The sequence below is a fragment of the Numida meleagris genome, chromosome 5 (genome assembly GCF_002078875.1).
Source record: "Numida meleagris isolate 19003 breed g44 Domestic line chromosome 5, NumMel1.0, whole genome shotgun sequence".
NCBI lineage: Eukaryota > Metazoa > Chordata > Aves > Galliformes > Numididae > Numida > Numida meleagris.
This window is the reverse complement of record NC_034413.1, coordinates 33,606,080-33,612,940: the sequence shown is the minus strand read 5'-3', so window position 1 is coordinate 33,612,940 and position 6,861 is coordinate 33,606,080.

Below are 6,861 nucleotides of genomic sequence, written 5' to 3'. Positions count from 1 at the left end.
AAAAAAAAAAAGGGTTCAGACATGTGCTCATCAAACATTAAAATGTACTCTTAAGAAACAAAAAAGTGGGAATACGGGAGACACACCACAAGAAAGGTTATGTAAGGCTTTGCTTGTGCTGAAATTTTGAATAGTGATCATAGAGATGCAACTTGAGCAGATAGTCATTTTGGGGCCTCCCCAATGCTCAAGAAATGGCCAATGGTTAATGAACATTAATACGGCCACAGGGCATTGGGAAGGTCCCTTACCATTGATAACTTGGGTCGTGGATATGCTTGTGTTTCTACAGGGACTGGCCCTAGGTGTGTCCCAGTGTGATACATTTGGCCTTATCTCAAGGCAGAAAATAGCATCCAGCCCTCCTAATGAATGGAATTATGCTTTTCTTACTTATTGGTACTATCTTTCAATTTGTTGTTTTGTAGATAACTTATGGGTGCCATAGTGAGTGACGAAAAAATGGCTGGATTACCCACTGGATGGTATCACAGTAATAACACTGGTAATGATATGACAGAAGTGGGTGATCTTCCTGCGTTACCAATGCAGCCTCAAGGATTACAATTATTAGGCATTACCTCGGTTGCTGTGTGCTGCTTCTTCTATTTTAGTAGTAGATCAAATGTGAATTGAACAGGCTTTGATGTTACCAGTGCTGGAATCTATGGGAATTGCTCTTTTAGTGTAATTTTACCACCTAATTATCAGTAACACTAGGTTATGGTGCTATTAGCCTATCAATTATCCTTTTCCCTGTATTATAGAACATTTAACTCTCTTTCGTCCCACTAATCAGGATTTTAAAAATATGACCACGACTCAAGACAAAGACGCATGCTATCTTACTTTGATTCAACGTATGATTCTAATATGGAATTCTGGAATACTGCCCTACAGATTTTTTTAGTTCACTGGTCTCTTTAATTGGCACCTATATCAAGGCACCCAAAGGCCCCTCACCAAAGAATGATCTTGGGATGGAACAAAGTATTCTGGTAGTTTTAAGGGAGCTGATATTTGTGGCTATATCTGCAAATACTTTGTTTTGTAGAGAGAGCTAACCTTGGTAATTTATTTTGTTTTGCAAGCAGGTGTTCCACTTGGGCTCTGTATAACGCACTGGCCATGTGGATGCAGTGTACAAATGGAAGAAACCCTGCAGACCCGGAGAAGAATAAAAGCAGGAGAGAGTCTGTGATGGGTGAGAGAGGAAAAGTGCACTTTGATGCCCTCCTGGCACTGCCTATCGCATCCTCTGCCGGCATGTTCCTTCTATCTCCTTTCCGGTGGTTTGCCATTTCTCAAGGGTCAATAAGTAATAACGCACTTGCTTAGGGAGTTTCTGCTTCCTGCTTACGGGATTATCTAAAATGGATGCCTGTGTGTGTGTGAGTGTGCATATGTTGACTAAAACTCATAACCCTCTGTGCAGCTCTGAGTGCATAGTTTGCTTGCCTCTCTGCTCCCGAGACATCCTGTCTCTCAGATCCAAACATACCCTGAAACACCACCACTCAGCTTTAGCCACACTCACCAAGTTAGGATGTTAGCCAGCTAAGGAAAGCAATGCCTTTAGTGATACTCCAGCAGGCTTGTCCACTAATAGTGATTCTATCTGACATGCAACTCTACAAAGTCATGTGACCATTGATTTACTATTATTAGCCCAAGCTCACGGTTGTGAAAATTTTAAAGGCATGTGTTGAATGAACCTCAGTGATCATTCAAAATCAACATATCAGAGTATACACAAGTTGAAGATTTTCTCTAATTAGTTACAGGTACACACAGAATGGGACCCTCAGGGATTCTTTTCCAGGTTGCAGGAACTTGGGCCATGGGCCAGACATGTTTGTTCTTTTCTTAATGGGTTTGATAGTATTTCTTGTCATTATGTTATGTTTGCCTTGTCTCTTTTCTTATATTCAGTGAGTTGTCAATCAAAGCTTTGATCGAATCATGATAACCTAAATGCATCCAGCAACACTGTTACAAAGTAACACGAAGTAAAATGAAGGAGAAAGCTCTAAATCAGGCGATTGGGATGCTGTGTACAAGATGTGATTATGTTATTAATATGATTAGTGTTATTATTTTGTAGTATGTTAATAGTTTGCTAATAAAAAAGGGGGAATTGTGGGAATACAAGAAACACTATTCAGAGCAGAAGCTGTGGAGCAAGATAAACAGCATGAGAAAGCAAGGCTGAGAACCAAGGACATCTCCAGAAGAAGAGAAAAGCAAAGTCAAGTAAGCTGCATGATGATGGCCCTGACTGGAGGTAGAGCATGTGGCTAGGAATGACTCCGTGGCTCTGATTGGATAAGCATGCATGGTTAAGGAGTGTTTGCAGAATGTTTTGTTGACGTGTAAAGGCGGCTGGGAAAGTTAAAAGAAAATTTGTGAATGTTTATACAGGATGTTAGAACATGTAATAAACGATGTGGATCGTTCATATCTGAATCCATGCTTCAGACGCTGCACAGTGGGATGTGCAGGGAACAGACAGGATGTGGCATTTCATGACCACTTCTTGTCTCTGTGCTGTCCAGAGGTGCTTGTCATACGCTTTCTGTTCATTCTGGTTAATCCTTTCCCCAGGAAGCTTATGCTCTAGGCAGAACAAAGCAGATGCAATAGGTCAAGGAGCAAAATGAGCCGTTGGTGTGGAAGAGAAATCTCATCTAGCTGCTTTTCTCTGCGGTACCAAGTAGTGCAGGGCTTGGCTTTGCTGCAGCACCTCTTGTACTCCTGCCTGCTTCCCTTGTGCCTTATGGCCACCTCTGTGCTTCTGTCTCTCTTTGAGGACTAGTAGGGATGTGCTGAATGACAGACACACGGATAGCCTGGCAGGTGTGTTGGAGGAGCAGAGAGACTGAGTTATAATCCCAGCACGCCTGCACCAGCTGTGCAAGTCTCTGCACCTAGGTCTCCCTCCTTGGGAAATTAGGGATGATGTCAGGATTGGTTATACCATACTTGGAAATGAAAAGCATTTCTGCAAAGATGTTATTGCTGTCGGCATGTATTTTTTATTTGCTGCAGAGAGCAGGACAGACATCGTACGCTGTCTTGCCTTAGCCTTTGAGTGGCTTAAGCTAAATACTGGCCCTAAGACTGCAGCTCAGGGCACGCAGAAGTCAGTGTAGGTGGTAAAAAGGAGTAGCATGGGTTCCTGGTGCATGGGAGACGGGCAAGGCTGGCATGAAAGGAGCTGTAGAAGCATCCATGGGCATGTGACCCTTCTCCACATCTTGGTGTGCACAGTTGAGCAGCACCAATCTTGAGGAATTGGCCATTTCAAAATGCTCCTTCTGTGTCCCCTAGTTCCAGTCTCCTCAGAGCACTCGGAAGGGGCTGAGAGATGACATGCGCATGCAGCTGAAGAGGCATCAGACCCCCAGCCCAACCCAGTGCAGTAAAACTTCCAAACAAGCAAAAGCCAAGGTGATCATTGTCTCTCACGGAGATGCTGCTGGCGTGGGGAACAGAGTGCCCCTCAGCACTCAGGCAGAAAGTGAGTTGCCAACACATAGTCACTTGTTAACCAGAGAGCTGCTGTGGCTGTGCCCACACCAGCTCCTCTTTGGCACAGGGAGGGAAGATGTGCTTTTCCTTTTTTTTTTTTTTTTTGAGGTAGCTGCAGAAAACAGACAGCGGCTCAAAGGCACGAGTGACATGGTGCTGCTGGTGATAGCCGGAACAACCGGGGGCGCACACTACGGACACAGCACACCCAAAGACCCAAAATAGCCCATAAAAGACTCGAAGACGTGATCCACAGACAAGCCTGATGAACACACCCAAGAGCAGCGAGGCAAAAGTCCTAACAAAGAAGAAGCAAGAAACCGCTGCAGCAACCAAGAGAATACCAGAGACAAACCGAACCCCCAAGGAAAGTCCGAAAGACTCAAGGACGAAGGACGCACCGGGGCAACCCGCGAAAACTAGAACATAAAAAGTACACAAGCTAGATGGAAAATAGCAGAGAACCGCCCTAGGGAGGACCCGAGCACGCTCAAACGGCACAAGGCAGCCCAAGGCACGGCACGACAAAAACGGAGCAGGCGGAAACGAAGCCTGAGGGAGGTAAAACAAAACGAACACACACGCCAACAAAATACAGCTAAGACGCGAAAAACCACTGTAACAAGAATTACAGAAACCCGGAACCAAAAAAAAAACGTAATAAACGGGCTCTTAAACACCAGGAACCTGTGGGATAAAATGGGCAGTACCTGCGTGCACCCGGGGAGGGGTCTAGGGTCACGAGTATCCAGGGCGTTCGCGTGTACGGGTATAAATAGCCTTGTTGTGCAGCATTAAATTGGCATTTTGGCGTTATACACTGTGTGTGCGTCCCGTATGCCCCGCACGCGGAGGTGCGGACGGAAGGGAAGCCTTATTACGTTGTCGTAGACAACATGAGCCTTTGTGAGGGAGGCCAGAAGCTTCAGCTGCTCTCACTGCTGTACTTGAAGGATGTTATCTTGCTGCTGCTCAGGGCCCCAGATGCATAAAGCAGTTGCTCATTATTAGCATTAGGTTGGTGCAGTGCAGGACTGTGGGGTCAGCATCTCCAGTACAAATATTAGGAATTCAGGTTTTAAAAGCAGAGAAACAAACCTACTCCTTTTGACTGTTTTAAACTGTGAGAATTAACCAGTAAATACACATCCTTTCACAAGGTTATTTTTCGTCTTCTGGCAGCTTTGAAGATACCTGGTTTCTGGCATTTTTAAAATTTTTTTAATTTTCTCAACTTTACCTTCTTTCAGAGGAAGGAAATGAATTGCAGAAGTAAACATGAACCAAACAAGATCTCCCTCTTACCATGTGTGAGCAGGAGGAATGCACAAGACACATGCAGTTGTATCCCAAAGGCCACAATAAACAAATACGGTGAGACAGTAAACAAGTACTGTGACTCTGGTATCCCTATGTATTTTGTAAAGGGCCTGTAAAGAATGCTTACAAAATGGAGCAGCCAGACCTTAGCTCCTCAGTTGAGGAGGTAGACCTGAGCTGTGAGGATTGTGAGGGGATGAGTGGAGATGACACTTAGGAGAGAGAGTTGCATTTGTTGGTGAGGGCCTGAGCATCCGCTGCTTTCAGAGTTTGAAGCTGATTCCTTCGGTCCTGTCTGCTGTAACACTTGGACAGCAACAGCTTTCTTATTTGCAACTCTGTTCTCTTTGATACTCCCAATCTTGTGTGGTGGCTCAAGATGGTGTTTATGGCTGCAGCAAAGTTTTCTTTGAGAAGAAGCTTTCGTTAGCCTGCAGTTAACACCAACCACCAGACTCACTCAACCCAGTTTGAATTCCATACGCAAGCTTTATTTAGCCGGATGGCGACGGGTCACCTCACACTTTGTAGTGCTCGGGGGCCTGCGGCGACTCAACAAAAAGGTACAGCTTTTAAAGGTTGGAACAATTTTTGTTACACTGCACAGCAACATTATCTCAATTCACAAGGTTTGCAGTTTTGCAAGTCTATCTCACAAGCTGAATCTAGCTGTCCTGTTCTTCCTCCCTCCACCTCCCCCAAGCCGTTCCCTCCTGCAATATTGTCTTGCTAGTAATTTTTCCATCTTACAAAGAAACTTTTCACAACCTCCCGCCCAACACTGTCTACAGTATCTACTAACACAGACACATTCCGTTCCCCCCTTCCCTCCCTCCCTGCAAGCTGTGTACAGAAGCAGACCACATGGTTTGTTTTGCAAGCTTAATCAGTTGCTGGTGCAAAGGTTTTATTGTTCTCCCTCTTATCCCTTCATTAAAAACGTTGCGCCCTGGATCCCCGAGGCGTTCTTGGTCTCACACTTTCTGAGCACGATGAGCCCACAGCCTGCAGCACTGGGCTGTCTCAAGGTAGCGTAAGAGAAGAGGAATTCCTCAAGGTTTGTGGAGGAGAGAAAGTTAGATTTCTTCTAACAAGAAGAACTTTTGCAGTTCTAACAGGAAAGCCATTCCCCATGGCTATCAGCCAGTCTGCATCAGGTGTTGTAATGTGATGGAAAGCACAGCAATGACAGCAGAGAAGCAAGATCCCAGGCTGCAGTGAAGTAGGATTTGCTCAAGTGCAACAGCTGTCAGCACAGAAATAAAGGAAATACGCTACTTATCTTCAGAAGGCCTCAGGCAAGCAGGGATCTCCAATAAGATACCATTGCCTCCACTGCCAACCTTAAATAGGGTCTGGGAAGGGGTGGAGCCTGGCTCCACCACTTCCATCACTGGAGTGGATTGCATGCAGCTGAGCTCCTCTGGGTTGGCCCTGCCTTCCCGCCAGGTGCTCAATCACTGTTTCAAGCCATGACTTAGCATTTCCACTACAGTGTGCAAAGGGATGGGGCTGCACATGTCTGCGAACATAAATGAGGGTGTGCAAGGTTGTGTGTGCATGTGGGTGTGCAAAGAGGGCAGGGTGGTGCACATGAGTGTGCATACATGTGGCTGTGTACAAGGATAGAGTTGCACACGTGTGTGTGTGTGTGCAGGGGTATGTATAGGAGTGGGACTGCACAAATGTGTGCATGCATGTGGGAATGTGTGCAAGGACAGGGTGATACATGTGTGTGTGCACGTGGGGAATGCAAGGATGGGGTAGCACACGTGTGTGCACAGGGGTGTGCAAAGAGGTGGGTTTGCACACATGTGCACATGCAGATAGATGTTTCCTGGATGGTATTTGCATGTGGATATGCAAAGATGTTGCATTGCACACATGTGTGAGCATGCATGTGGATGTATGTGCATAGGCAGTGTGTGCAAGGATGTGCTTACACATCAGTGTGTGCACACAGTGGTGCGCAAGGAGGGGGTTGCCTGTCAGGGTGAGAGAGGAAAGGGT